This window comes from Taurulus bubalis (assembly GCF_910589615.1).
Source record: "Taurulus bubalis genome assembly, chromosome: 15".
NCBI classification, from domain to species: Eukaryota; Metazoa; Chordata; class Actinopteri; order Perciformes; family Cottidae; genus Taurulus; species Taurulus bubalis.
Window position 1 is genome coordinate 8,352,904 of NC_136603.1, and position 14,058 is coordinate 8,366,961.

Consider the following 14,058-nt stretch of genomic DNA (forward strand, 5'->3'; position numbering starts at 1 on the left):
TGTTATAAGCAGTGGAGGTGAAAGTCTGGCACTCCAGAATCCTCTGGGAACCATTACTGGCATCGCTGATGCAGGAAATAGATTCAATGTAGAAAATAATACCCATGAATAATTAAATAAATTAGTTTTAAATCAACAGTAAACACACTGACTACACACAGGGAGCAGGTAAAATTCTAAGTGTTCTTCAAGAATGCTGTTAAATGCTCGTGAAACTTTAAGTTAATCAATAATAAGTTGAGGATATGTGGTTAAACTTAATGATACACTTTTAAAGCTTATAATTAATGTTTCTACTGCATTTGTAGTCTATCTGAAACACACATTTTCATTCTGGTACATGGGAGAAAATGCTCCGGCTTGTTTGCATTTCTTTAAACCAATCACAGTCTGCTTTGGTGAAGCACAGGATGAAGTGACTATGCTTTTACCTAATTGCAAGGTGGAAGGGGAGAAGAATGCTGACTGAATTAATATTTTGCTCCTTTTAAGAATGTCTCATATTCCAACGTCACACACTCTGCAACTACTCAGTAAGGCTGTCCGAAAAAAGTTGAAGTTTTTATTTTTCCCTCTCACCCTAGAAGCTTCGTCAGTTCTGTAGAGTAGCGAGGAAAACACCCTCAGCATTCATAGAGCCTTGGGGACGAGTGGTTAGATATCTTCAACTCATTATAATACACCTATTGAGTTTGTCAATATATCATTTTAGATCGTACTTCCCAGATAACCCAAATTAAAATGGACATACACTCCAAGTTCATCACATCATGGCTAAAGTCATACTTTGCACATTGTACTTAGCGTAGCGTCTATTGAATCAAAGTCTTGAGACGCACCAACTCAGAATTGGCCCCTTTACAGCAGACATTTTGTCTTATCATGGTGGGAAAAGCAGGTATTACCCATAACATTTATGATGACACTGCTTTATTCAGGTGTTCCAATAAGCTGTGACAGTGAGCCAGCGTGCAAAATTACAGGACCTGAAACCAAAGCAGCTCAATGGAATTTAGCCATCATTCATTTTTTTATTTACACCTATGCATTTCCTTCTGTAATGTTAAAATGTCTTCCGTATTGATCACACATACTTGTACTTGACATAATTAAATGTGCTGAAAATCGAGAAAATTAAAGCAAATCTAGGCACACTTTACAAGTTGACAGGGAGCTCTTGAAACCTCTGGAAATGTATTATTATTATTTTTACCAATGGCTGTTGCGTTCTGCTGATTTTCCCTGATTTTCCTGACTGTCAAACATACTGTACATGGATTCAATACCATAGGTTTTAGAAAGGAAAAGTGACTGTATGAAAAGGAAATCAATCCCAAAATGTATTGCATGGTTGATATTATCACAAAGGCTAAACCGTGTGAAACCGTGTTTTTTCTCTCTTCCTTTTAAGAATATTGCACATTGTAACGTCACTCACTTACTGCAGCTAGTGGTAAGGCTGTGCCAAAATATTCCACTGTATTGAGCTGTTGAATTGGATTGTGTTCAACTCACCCTTCGATGCTCAGTTATGTTTAGTAGTGAGGAAAACACTAAACGTTCATACAGCTTTGGGGATGAGTGGTTCAATATTTTTAACTCTTTATGATACAACTATTGAGTTTGTTGATCGATATTTTTAGATGACTACCCAGATAACTGAAATTACATTTTTATGAATTGCACCTTGTTCTTTTTCTTTACGATCTCATGATTACTCACTTTGGCAGTATTGTCCTCATTACATTAATGCCAAACAAAGCTTACTGTATTAATTGCAGTAAGATTGTCACTGATTATCAAGGTCAGCCCCCTCTGGAGATTTTAGTGCTTTATCTGTCTTTTCATCTGAGATGTTTCTCTTAAAATACATTTTCTTTTTCTTTGAAAGTAGTGCCTTCTTTGCAAAACTAGTTCCCATTGATTGGAGACAGCAAGGTCCTGTGGGGTTAGGAACTGAATAAAGAAAACAATTGGACTGTATGACTGATTATTTTCTAACCAGCAGCTTGAAAAAAAACAGTTGTTATCTTTGTTGAATATTAAACAGTGTGGAAGTGATGGTATTAATCACTAATGAGAATAGTCCGTTTGATAGTATCCTGTGAGGCACATCTACATACTCAGTGATTTATACTATGTGAATGAGGTTAATGACAATTTACAATAAACAATCCAAAGAAAATGTTCCACGGCATCTTTTAAAGGCCTCTACAAGGTGTAAGAGTTCAGAGCAGATGCAGCGCTACAGTGTTAGACTTGTAATCTTTTGTCACCTCACCAAATATAACTACCTCTCAAGACTATGCTGCTGAAATCCACTTGCACTACCCTGTATAAATTAATATCCTGATTGTCCAGGGAGTAGGCCATTTTCCTCCAGCATATAATTCACAAATAATGGCAGATATCCAGTTGAAAAGGCAAGATTTTACTCAAGTTTTTTAATTTTATGGACTGCCAATAATATATGATATGGAAAATCATGACATGACTGTATTTCTGTCCACCAATTGTTGCTATTATTTTCATTTTCGTATAATGCTATTGTGCCAGCCTCTTGGGCATCTTGGGTCATTAGTGTTACTACTGTACCAGAGAAGAATAGCATTTTCTTCACTTCGGTTTCTTAAACTGAGAGTGCTCACATTGTCTCCCTTTAAATGGATGTAATTCAAGAGGATACTATAAATACAATCACAATCTGTGCAGCAGGAGTAGGACCTGCCAGCTGAATCCCCCCTCAAACCTTCTCTCTACTCTCTACTGACTTGGTGATGAAGAACCCTCCGTTACAGTAATCATAGCATTAATTCTAAATCGATGAGTTGCATTTATCTGGCAGAGTTGGCGTTGTAAAGTGTCTGTGAATAGGGCATAATCTATTAAGCATGACCCCTTCAAATAAAAACAGTTTGAGATTTACATATAATTTCCATTTGGGATGTAAATTCAGCACAGTGGGACTTTAACCAATGCAGAACTGAGAAGACGTGTTATGTGTTGTATTTTTCTCAACGACAACATCACAATTATAGTCTGACAATAAAAGATTGTTTTGGGCTGATAACAATCAGCAATATTTTAAAGTAAAACAATAACAAAAAAACAGTTTATTAATGTTTTAAAATATACATACAACACAAACATTTCAATAAGTATCTGAGCGGTACATTTTATAATTCAACAAAATGAAGAGTACACAGCTAAGCAATAGCACTAAATAGCCGAACATTTTGAATATCTGTGGAAAATGTTAAGATATTTCCGTCTGAATCATAAACATATCAATCTCAATGTGTCGCTAAAGGAGGCATGCAGTACCTGTATAGAATTTCACAGCAAGTCATGAAATAGTGTATACAATATTTCAGTCTGGACCAAAGTGGGCGACTGACATTAGCTCTAAAAAGTATGTAAAAAATATGTCTGAGTAAATGAACATCACAGGATGTAGCCCAATACTTATCCAGCCATGTTACCTACCGATGGTCAATTTTGCCATAATGTGACATTTCAGCAGCAATGAGAATGTTAATACAGGAAATGTTATACAAATCACATAGCACCCTAGGGTGCCTTAATTAACTTACATTTGGAAAATAATGAGTGCCGAAGTAAATTTTACGTCTGATATAATGCCTCAAATAAATAAATGAATAATGCAGTTCAGAAAGGTAACTGTTAATTAAGTGAGATGTTAACATTAAGTGAGAACAGGTCATGTTTGACACTGAAAAACACTAGAAATATGCATAGTTTTGCCTGCTTTTGACAATTTCCTATGCATTGAATCAATTTGAGTAGTGCTGCCCAGTTTTCCTCACAGCAAATGAGGGACCTCATATCATTTATATATGAGTCCCAAATTCACAAAACACAAGAAATATATGAATACAAATCAAGAGGTAGCTTATATAGAAAAAGAATAAGGATAAACAGGAAGGTCATCTGCAACTGTCCTTTGGTACACATGAAGTGCATCAATGGCTATTGCTCTTCCGTGTTGTCTTCTAAGATAAGCTATAGATGTTGTGAGTAGAAGATAATATTGTATTTGACACATTCCCCTAATACACTAAATGCATTTTAGCATCCTATAATGGACCTTACATCCCATTTTGCAATTCCAGTAATTTATAGGTTGCAGTGTTCTCTTTCCCAGGAAAGTACACAGAAAGCAAATTCCTGAATATATTTTCAAATAATTTCCACCGCCCTAAATGGTCTCAAAATGTGCCTCTCTTTGCATATATTTATAATAATTTAAACCGAGTCTTGCATGGGGGCAATTTAATTCATCAAATCCATCATATCTTATTACTGTGGATAGACATGAAAATATTAATTAGCTGGGTGTTACACTTTTGTGAAACTAATTATATAGACAGAACATGTTTTTTTAGTCTCTAAGCGGTAAAGCCATGGCTGCCACTGCTCAGCTACTTCAGGGTAATTTTTTAGCATTATGGAGAAGCTCAAATCGAGTGAGATTACAAAATCATTATCACTGTTTAATGAACATCCATTGTCACCTTATGATTTTAATATTTATACATTGCAGCAGTAATAAACAAACACTAAGAAGATTACAGATTATTATTTTTCTCTATTTTGCTGCTTTGTCAAACGGATGGTTATATTTTCATTGCGCATGACCACTGAAGGCTCGACATTATTTGAATACGTTAAACAATGGAATGTAAAAATGAAGCTGCACATCCTGTCTCTGGACAGATATGCCGTGTTTGTGACCAACTAGTTTCTGATAACAAAAACAAAAGGTGATAATCATGTGAATGAGCTGATATCAGTAATAGCATGGCATTGATGCAGCAGTCAAGTGACCCATATTATACGTTTAACAGTTCTTAAAACATACTAGTTTGGTCAAAGAAAGATTTTATCCTTGAAGCAGAATTGACAAGTCATTCAGATGTAAGCAGGCTGTTCGGTTGGTGTTTGTAGGCCGGAGCGTTAAATCCCTAATATGTGATGACACTGAGAGATAGCCTCGAGCTTTATCAGGAACAATTACAGGGAGACGGAATTTTCTTAACTCAATTAACAACTCTGAAGTAAGTGCAGCATAAAGTGTATTTTTCCAAATCCATATTTAACACACCGAGATAAATAGTTTGAACTGCATCAAAATTATTTAGGGAGGATTTTTTCCAGTTTAAATATTCTTTTGAAGGGAACTGTAAACGGTAATTGTGGAGGACTTTGGGGAATTTCACAATGATTTTAACAGAACAACGTGCTCTGGAAATTTAATTAATGTTGATTATTTTCATTCCAATAATGACCAGTGAAGTTGGCAGCATGCCTTTTCCTGCATTCCATTCACTTGAATCCCTTTTGCAGAAGTTGATGTTCATGAGTAGAACTTTTAATGTTGGAACGTCAATTTATTTTGGCATTTTCTACAGACGGAGAGACCTTTTAATAAAGAAAGCATTTTATTGGAGATGGCGGTCTGCAAGCTGGAATGTCCTATACAGAGAATAGTTGATCATTACCATGTCTTTTCAACATATTCTGAATATTCCTCATCATTTTGTTATTTTATTATTATAAAGCTCTGCATGAAGCGTACATTTGAACTTAAAAGGTCTCTCCGTCTGCAGAAAATGCCAAAAAAGTGACATGTTATAACATTGTCAGTGTTACGCTCACTGATTTTATGCATAAGAAACATACTGTGCTTATAAATAATGTGTTTAGCTCCAATACATCTGTTTTTACAGTGTAAGCACTGTTCGGCCAATGACACTGTGTAGGATGCTGGAGTACTGTCAGTGTTACTCTCGTTTGTCACTACCGCCTTAGTTGACAGTTTAACTTTCCTGACTTGGCACTTAAAGCCATATCAACCAAAGGAGCCATACTGGGTAAAACTACTACCTCTACTACAGCTGACCGATGAGGAGTACTCTGCATAATAAGACACTTCTTCATCAGTGCAGCTCCACAACCTCAGTAAAAAGAGGACATGTTGACATGTCACAGAACTGGCACAGGTCTCATGATATATTAATTCATCAAAATTATAGCATTGCTCTCTTTTTCAAGAATGCCCTGATCACATTCACACAGTTACACATTAACACCTGCACACTGTCTGGTACAACCACAACCTGATCTGCTGGCGCCGTTGGGGTTCAGGGCTTTGCTCAAGGGCCCCTCGGTGGTGCTAATGAGAGCGGCAGGCGCTGCTTTTCACTTTTCCTACTAGGAATATTGCTTGCTTCTCTGACCTTTAGCCCAACATTACTACAGACGTTATTTAACAGTACATTTAGGGCACATTGTAGAACAACTTTTATACTATATAACTTTTACTTTTTGGTACTCTGAGATTCTTTTCAAGGAAAAGTGCGTTAAAAATAATAATAATTATTAACTTTTAGCACAGGTGTGTAGATCTGAATTGCCTTTTTTCTTTTGTAAATACTTTTCGGTTCGGTTTGAGTTCACCCTGGATAAAAACGCTTTCTTTGAGAAGTTCAACTGCAGTGTGCAGTATGCTGACCTAATTGTGGAACAAGGGAAGAGATGACACCTGCACTTACCTTGTGCCTTTATTCCGCTAGAACAGCTGTCATAACACACACACACACACACACACACACACACACACACACACACACACACACACACACACACGCACACACGCACACACACGCACACACACGCACATATATACATACGCATACTCATGCATGTAGGTATTTGTGTTTTTTTCTGTAAAAAGTAGTAGTACTCTACACTATCAAGCCAGAGTTACACTGTCAATTACAACACACATTTGTTTTGCTGTCTTGCTTTCAAGCTAAGACTACATTTTGAAACCCAAATGTATTGCTGCTGTGGCAGAGAAATTAAACTTAATTGTAGATCAGTGAACCTTTATCATGCCTTTTTATCAAGACCAGTGGGAACAAGTTTCATTAGAAATTCCTCAGCCTCACTCTAACAAAAAAGCTTTAATGCAAGCTTTCATTAACTACCATGAACTTTGCTTTTTTGTTTTCACAATAGGCTAAATAGATTCGAACTTGGCTTCCTGTTCATGTGAGATTGATAGTTGATGAGTTGAAATCAATTATAATCCTTCATAAGCAGGCTCTTAAAATACTTGATAAAAAGCCCAGGAGTTATCACCACTGTGCAATTCTAAGTAAACACAGTCTCCTGAGCTGGGATAACATCACTAAATTCTCCTATATGTGTCTTGTTTTTAAAGTTCTTCATGATATGGCTCCTCCCCCACTTGGTGAATTTATCAAACAAAACACACAGAGTGGTAGACAAACTAGATCTGTGGAGAGAGGTGACTGTATCATCCCCTTTAGGAACAGTTCCTTTAGCCAGTCTGCATCCTCAGTAAAAGCAGGACACCTCTGGAATGCCCTGCCCTTGCATATCCGCACTAGCAGAACATATCCCTCTTTTAAACACGGCCTAAAGAACTGGCTCATTAGCAATCAGGTGTGTGAGCATTAATCGTGACTCCCTCCTCAATGATTGTGTGTACAAAATGTGTGTATGTTTATTGATCTTTATGATGTTTTTATGATTTTATGATGAGGCCTATTTATATATTTGATTGTAACCTGTATGTTTATTGCTTTTTATGATGTTTTGTTATAACCATTTCTTTCCTTTAGTGATGGCTTGTTATATCTGGCCACAAGGACTACGGTTGAAATTTAGCCTTAGCTAAGACTGACACATTTACCCCTGGGTTGATTGATGTGTACGGTCCCTGTTCAAATAAATAATAAATAAATGAGAACGGTTTTGTTATGGACAAAGATAATGCATGTGAATGGAAATGACGTCCTACTGGTTTCTGCCACACTCATTGTTTCCTATTAGAGCCCATAGATTTCATTTTAGTGTTGATTATGAACTGCACAACAACACATTCCATTTTCAGGCCTTGCCCCAGCAATTCCCATACTAATCCAAAGTAACTGAGTTTGCAGCAAAAGACCCCTCTACATAGTCTGGTGCCTGTCGTCAACAAGGGATCCCATCCAGTATTCCCTCCGAGTCCTTTACCTTCATTGGGTGCTTCCTTATCTACCACAGAATTAGTGACTTCTTTCTGTTCCATCATATCGCCGAGCTTGAAGAAAAAGTGGCGTCAGAGAAAACCTTTCCTGTCTTTACATTGTGTATTAAATCCTCTTAGAAAGTCTACACTCACTGCCTGTGACATAGAACATCTGAGGGAGATCTGGCATATACCTGCAGAGCATACAACGAACATCCCAAAACTTATGTATGAGGTGAATAGGGAAAGTTTCAAATACCTCAATGGGACCAAAGCAGAGCGACCATGCTGTGGCCAGTTTGCCTGGAAAAGGCTGTACGACCGTTCAGCTCTCTGCCCGTGGGACATGGTGGACTCTTGTCGCTTTAAGAAGGCCCACTGCACGGCTGAAGACTTTGAGTCTGTGAGTAATTTTCTCGCTTGCCTTTGAACTTAATCCTTTCAGCAGAGGTTTTGGCCTTAAGGCTCTCACAGTTGTATGGGAGATATGAATAAACCAAGAAATATGCATATAAACCAAAGTGTATTGAAGAATCAAAGACTCCCGTAAACCCCCCCCCCCCCTCAATTTTATTTTTTTTACCTGGTTTCAGAGTGTGATTGCTTTCATAGAAGATGGACAATGGAGTTATATACATAGCTCTTTTCTTCCAGTATAGAGGATGTGCACATTGCCTCACTTTAGACGAGATCACTGGAAACTATTTCATCTATGAAGACAGTAACGAGACATCAAAGCAAAACACTTTTTTTGTTGGATGTCCGTGTCTTACTGTATAATTTCTGCATCAATTCATTGTATTTTTTGTCTGGAGATCTTACACCTGAGTATGTGATAATGTGTGCCAGAGCTGCTCAATTATGGCAAAAATCATAATCATGATTATTTTGGTCAATATATGGTTATTTTCATCAGCAATAAATTGGATACATTAAATCAAATATGTCGTAGTGAACTGCCACAACCTACTGTAAATGCCTTAACATATATCTTTTTATTCAACATAATTCAGTCAGCAAATCAATGAAAACGGGCTTCAGCACAGCAATGCAGAGGAAAGGCAGGGTGCGCTGCATTTTTAATATGGAACAAAACGAGAGCATCCTTGCAAAATTAAATGTTGCACAATAACCCTTCATGTTGATTATCTTGTTTTGATAATTATATTGGTAATTTGAATTAAAATGTGATTAATCACCCCTGAATGTGTGCTTTTAGTTTGTATCATGGCTCCATGTGTAAGAGCTTAGCTTTTGGAGAAACTAATTTAAAAGACGAAAGACACGATTCGCTAAAGCCTTATTTTTCATACATTCTGTGCTGAGATGTGCATGATAACAGGCACACCAACCTGGGAGTGCTATTTGTCCGCCATCGGTGGCACATCTTGCATGCAATCATTGAAATGCCCCCTCTATTCCAAATATGTTTGCATTTTAGTGAGGGTTGTGCATAAGTGTGGTTAATTGTATATTCTGTTGGATTTACTAAGGTTCATGCATTTTGCATACAATTTACGACAATTCACAATTCAGCATGGAAAAGGATCCATGTCTGAAATGAGTTGCAGATGTGTATTCTATAGTAGGCTGTTGTGGGGAAGATACATTTTTATTTATCTAATCCTACAGAATTCTCTCCCCAAAAAGATGTGAATCATGTGCAGGGGTGTTGCACTGCATTGACTAAAACCAGCAGTGTGCTTTCTAAGAGCTAGAATGTATTGAATGTGAAACGGTAAACGAGGTAGATAAGCTGGTCAGAGGGATAAAACCCAAGCCCTCGGTGCTCTGAGTCAACAGTCTTCACGTCCAAACCACTTTGTGTGGGCGGGGGGAGTTTGGTTGTGAACACAGAGATGTCGGGAACACTACTCGGTTAATCACAGCAACATTAGCATTTTGAGTTTTGCACTATGAGTTGCAGAATGAGGGATTAAACATGTTGATTCAAGCGGACAATGTTACAATTTGGGAAATGATTAAAACAAACAATTTGAAAATGTGCAAATGTGAGAGATTTCAGGCTATACTTATGATGGCTAATATGGGTTGGAATTGTACCATGTCAGAGCTGCAATCTCATTAAATATCCACATTTTACTCCGGTTATTATTTTGTATTCTAGTGTGTAGTGTACATGTAGGGAATCCTTGGATGAGAGTAGCATATGTACGCGGCTGAGGGGCAGAGATGGTCATCATGCAAGGATAAAGGACAAGCGGATGGTTCATTTTAGCAACAAATTAAGTGAAGAGCTCTTAGTATCTGGAACTGCATTTTATTACGCAACCCTGTGTTGTACAATGACATTAAATGAACCTTGTTACCTTACAAATGTTCTTAAGACTAAATGAGCAAATTGCAATTTAAGACTTAATGTTAATGTGTGATGTGGCCTTCGGTTGCCTTTGTCAACCAACTTATTATTCCTATGAGTTCCCTGACGCAACACTCATAAAGGGACAGAAAGTAATACTTTCACAAGAGTATTTACTACTCATATTTTATGTTCTACTCGGCTGTCTTTTCAAAAAAGGAATTATTTGTCAGTTTATAAACTCGGGAAACCATCTGACTGAGTTGGGTGGATTATTCTGTGGTATTTACAATCTTTTTCTATTTGATTATAGATCTAAGAGCATCAAGCCAGATTAACTCTGCCCCTGTGGTGTAAATAACCCCACCAATCTCTTCACTTCCATGGCAGCAACTCAGAAGGCATTAAGTTGTGAGGACTTTATCGATAGCTCTTGTGTTTGGAGGTTTAATTAAAATCCTGCACACTCAGAAGGCAGAGTCACTGCACTGAGATATCTTCCACAAAAAAAATAGAAGGAGAAAGATCAGGTTTTATCATCATGTTTGTCACAACCTCATGTTCAAATCTTTTGAATTACAATGTTTAGGCAAATCATATTGATGACAGCCATTGAGCCAGGGAGGAAGCACTGATGTTTTAATCAGTTCCTAGCTACTTACCCAAATGTAAGACAATAATGTGGTTGATGTTTTTCAGCACCATCAGGAGATGGTGAAGACTAGCTTTTACACTGACGTGCTGAGGTATCTCCCCTTAGGCTGCCCAGTTTAAGGTGGAAAACTTGAAGTGATTGGTTTGCTCACACTTTTCTGTGGCCATGAGGTCAGAGGGAGCAAGGTGCTTGACCCTTCTCGTGTTCCAATACATATGGGAGTTTGCTCCTCTGACCTTGTGGTCCATCCATCCTTCATCTTTATGCTTATCAGTCGAGGGGACAGCAGGCCTAACAGGGTATTTCAACGCAGTCCATCTCGCGCTCAGTTTTACGATCACTCGTGTTCAAGACCCCAAGATACATGAACTCCCTCGCTCGGAGCAGCGACTCACTCCCAACTCGGACGGCTCAATTCACAGTTTTTCTGGCAGAGAACCATGGCCTCAGACTTGAAGGTACTGACTCTCAGTAGTTCATTGGTAATGCAACACTTTCAAAATGAATACACTTTGAATAAACAAGCTCAGAGCTGTGTGTGGCGGTGGGGGCGGGGCTTCAGGGCTCAGCAGACTGACTCAAGCATGTCATTCCCAGCGGAGCTTTAGAGGCCGCAGCTCATCGCTCGCGGCTCATTCTCGCTGCTGGATGCCGGATATGCTGTTGATGGTGAACACCGAACTCCAGTGCAGGTCATTGAACTCCTGATGAAGTAACATTAATATCGCTGGCAGTTATCAGATACCATACGACGAGTACCATTAAAAACTTTAATTTGAATTCTATGAATATTCCAATTTGTTGGGTTTCATTGTTAAATGCCTCAATACAAAATTACATTGTATATTATTACATTGATCTCACACTACTACAACTTCACAATACACGTAGCTTTGCTTTAAAGTCTGTTTGTATCCTACCTGGAGAGTCTGGCAGTAAGAAGTGCATATCTTCTGTGCAATCATATCCTATAGACACAAAGTTTATTGCAAGTGTACCTTCCTGCAATCCAACCGGCTTCTCTTGTTAAATATTTAGGGGAAATCTGTGTAGTCAACTTTAGCCACAAGCAAACAGAGATGTAATGAATACATTTAAGATATTGTCATGTAGGGTAAGCATCTCCATTTCCTGCTCCACAAGTATCCATGGCAACTCCAATTGCGCAGGTGGGGCCAGATCACCGGTAGTAATTGCTTCAAACCGATGCATACTTTTACCAAATTGACCTTTATCAAAACCTTGAGCCATATTAATCATTTGTTTAGTCTCCATTTAGACTGTGGTCTGACTTTGCGGAGTCATATTGATTTATAAAGCCGTCTGCATGGAGGCACCAGACAACAGCTTTTCAAATAGGGCTGAATGGCGCCATTTGTATGTCAGGGTGAATAGACAAATAAATAAATCGGTAACATTATAACACTCTTTACTGCACAGGATCCATGGTCTTCAAATGGTGGCCGTTTGACTTGTCAGCTCAGACATCAGCGTTCTTGGAAGAAAGTTAGAAACATCATACACATTAATAATCCTGGTAAAACAGAATTAAATCATTAATCTTATTTTGGAAATGCAGTGTGGAAGAAATGTAAAATAATTACATTTTACTTTTAAGATGTATGTTTGACCAGCTCATTTAAACTGTTTACGTCAAAGATTTTGTGAATCTATGCTTTATCTTCTTATTCTAGGTGCATGGCCATGAAGATGTCCCCTCATCGACATGCACTGTTTTACTGCTTAACACAAATCACTGGTCTGTGCTGCACAGCTCATTGGATGTTCTAATTTTGTTTTTTGTTTTTTTTACCCGGGAGATGCATGTTCTCAAACGTACAAAACATACTATATAACGTGCACTGCTCTTCTCTGTGTATAATTAGATTCAAATCTTTTCATCTGATCGTTGACAACACATTATCCTCTTCATCATTCCCACAAGCACCATTAGGGTGAGTGGCCTTGCTTCATTTGCCCGTTCCCCCCCCCCCCCCCCCCCATCTTTAGCTGTGACCCCAAAGCTGTTTGCTGAGCAGAAGAATCGAGAAAGGATTCACTTAGATGAAATGACAGGCTAATAGTATTTAATGCGCCGTTTCGGCATGATGTCGTCCTCCCGAGCTTGTTTGCGGAGCAAGGCTATCTGACACAGCCCATCTGCAACCTCCAGCTGTGTGCATGTGTTTCTCCAGCATTCATCTGTGGTGTTGTGTGTGTGTGTGTGTGTGTGTGTGTATGTGTGTGTGTGTGCGCGTGTGTTTTTGTGTATGTGTGTGGCTGTGATCAGAGAGGGACAGGCTGACACAACTAATGGAGAGAGATGTACAGTAGGCTGGCCTGGCAGCGCACAAGAGGCTTTCAGCTCCTTAGCCTTGATTCAGAAACTCAGGAAGAGTGATGGTCTGAGAAGACCCCAGCTATACTAAAATCACTGGCTGGATAAGAGCTCCAAATGTGTTTCCAAGAGGAAAGACATGATTTGAGTGAGATAGTTATTATCCAAGATGAGAAGCGAGCCTCTCACATGTATTCCAACAAAAGCCCAGCAAGACCATAGAGGTCTCTAAACTTGGATATGCATGAGTCTACCAATGAAATATCCTCAGCTATAAGGGTTGATCAGTCATCCTCCACAAAGGCACAACTACTGTTTAGGTTTGATATTTAAATTACAAATCAACTGGTCATGAGAGAAGATGTCAGTTTACAAAAATCTGATGACCAAGTGTCAGAGAGGGAAGTGGACAAAGCTTTCAGATCAATCAGATATTTTTTTTTTTTGATAGGCCCTGTTGGAATGGCACCTCAGGTCTTAGATGTGTGCTAAAATCAGCTGTTTTAGCTATTTACTGGGATTGTTTTTTCATGAGATGCTGACATTTTCTTTGAACAACTATACTTGTACCTGATTCCAATACAGCACCTTTAAATCACTGTGAGCCAATCGTACTGACATCTGTGTTAATGGAATTCTTTGAGAGACTTGTAGTTGTATATCTGCTTCCAGAGAGCTAT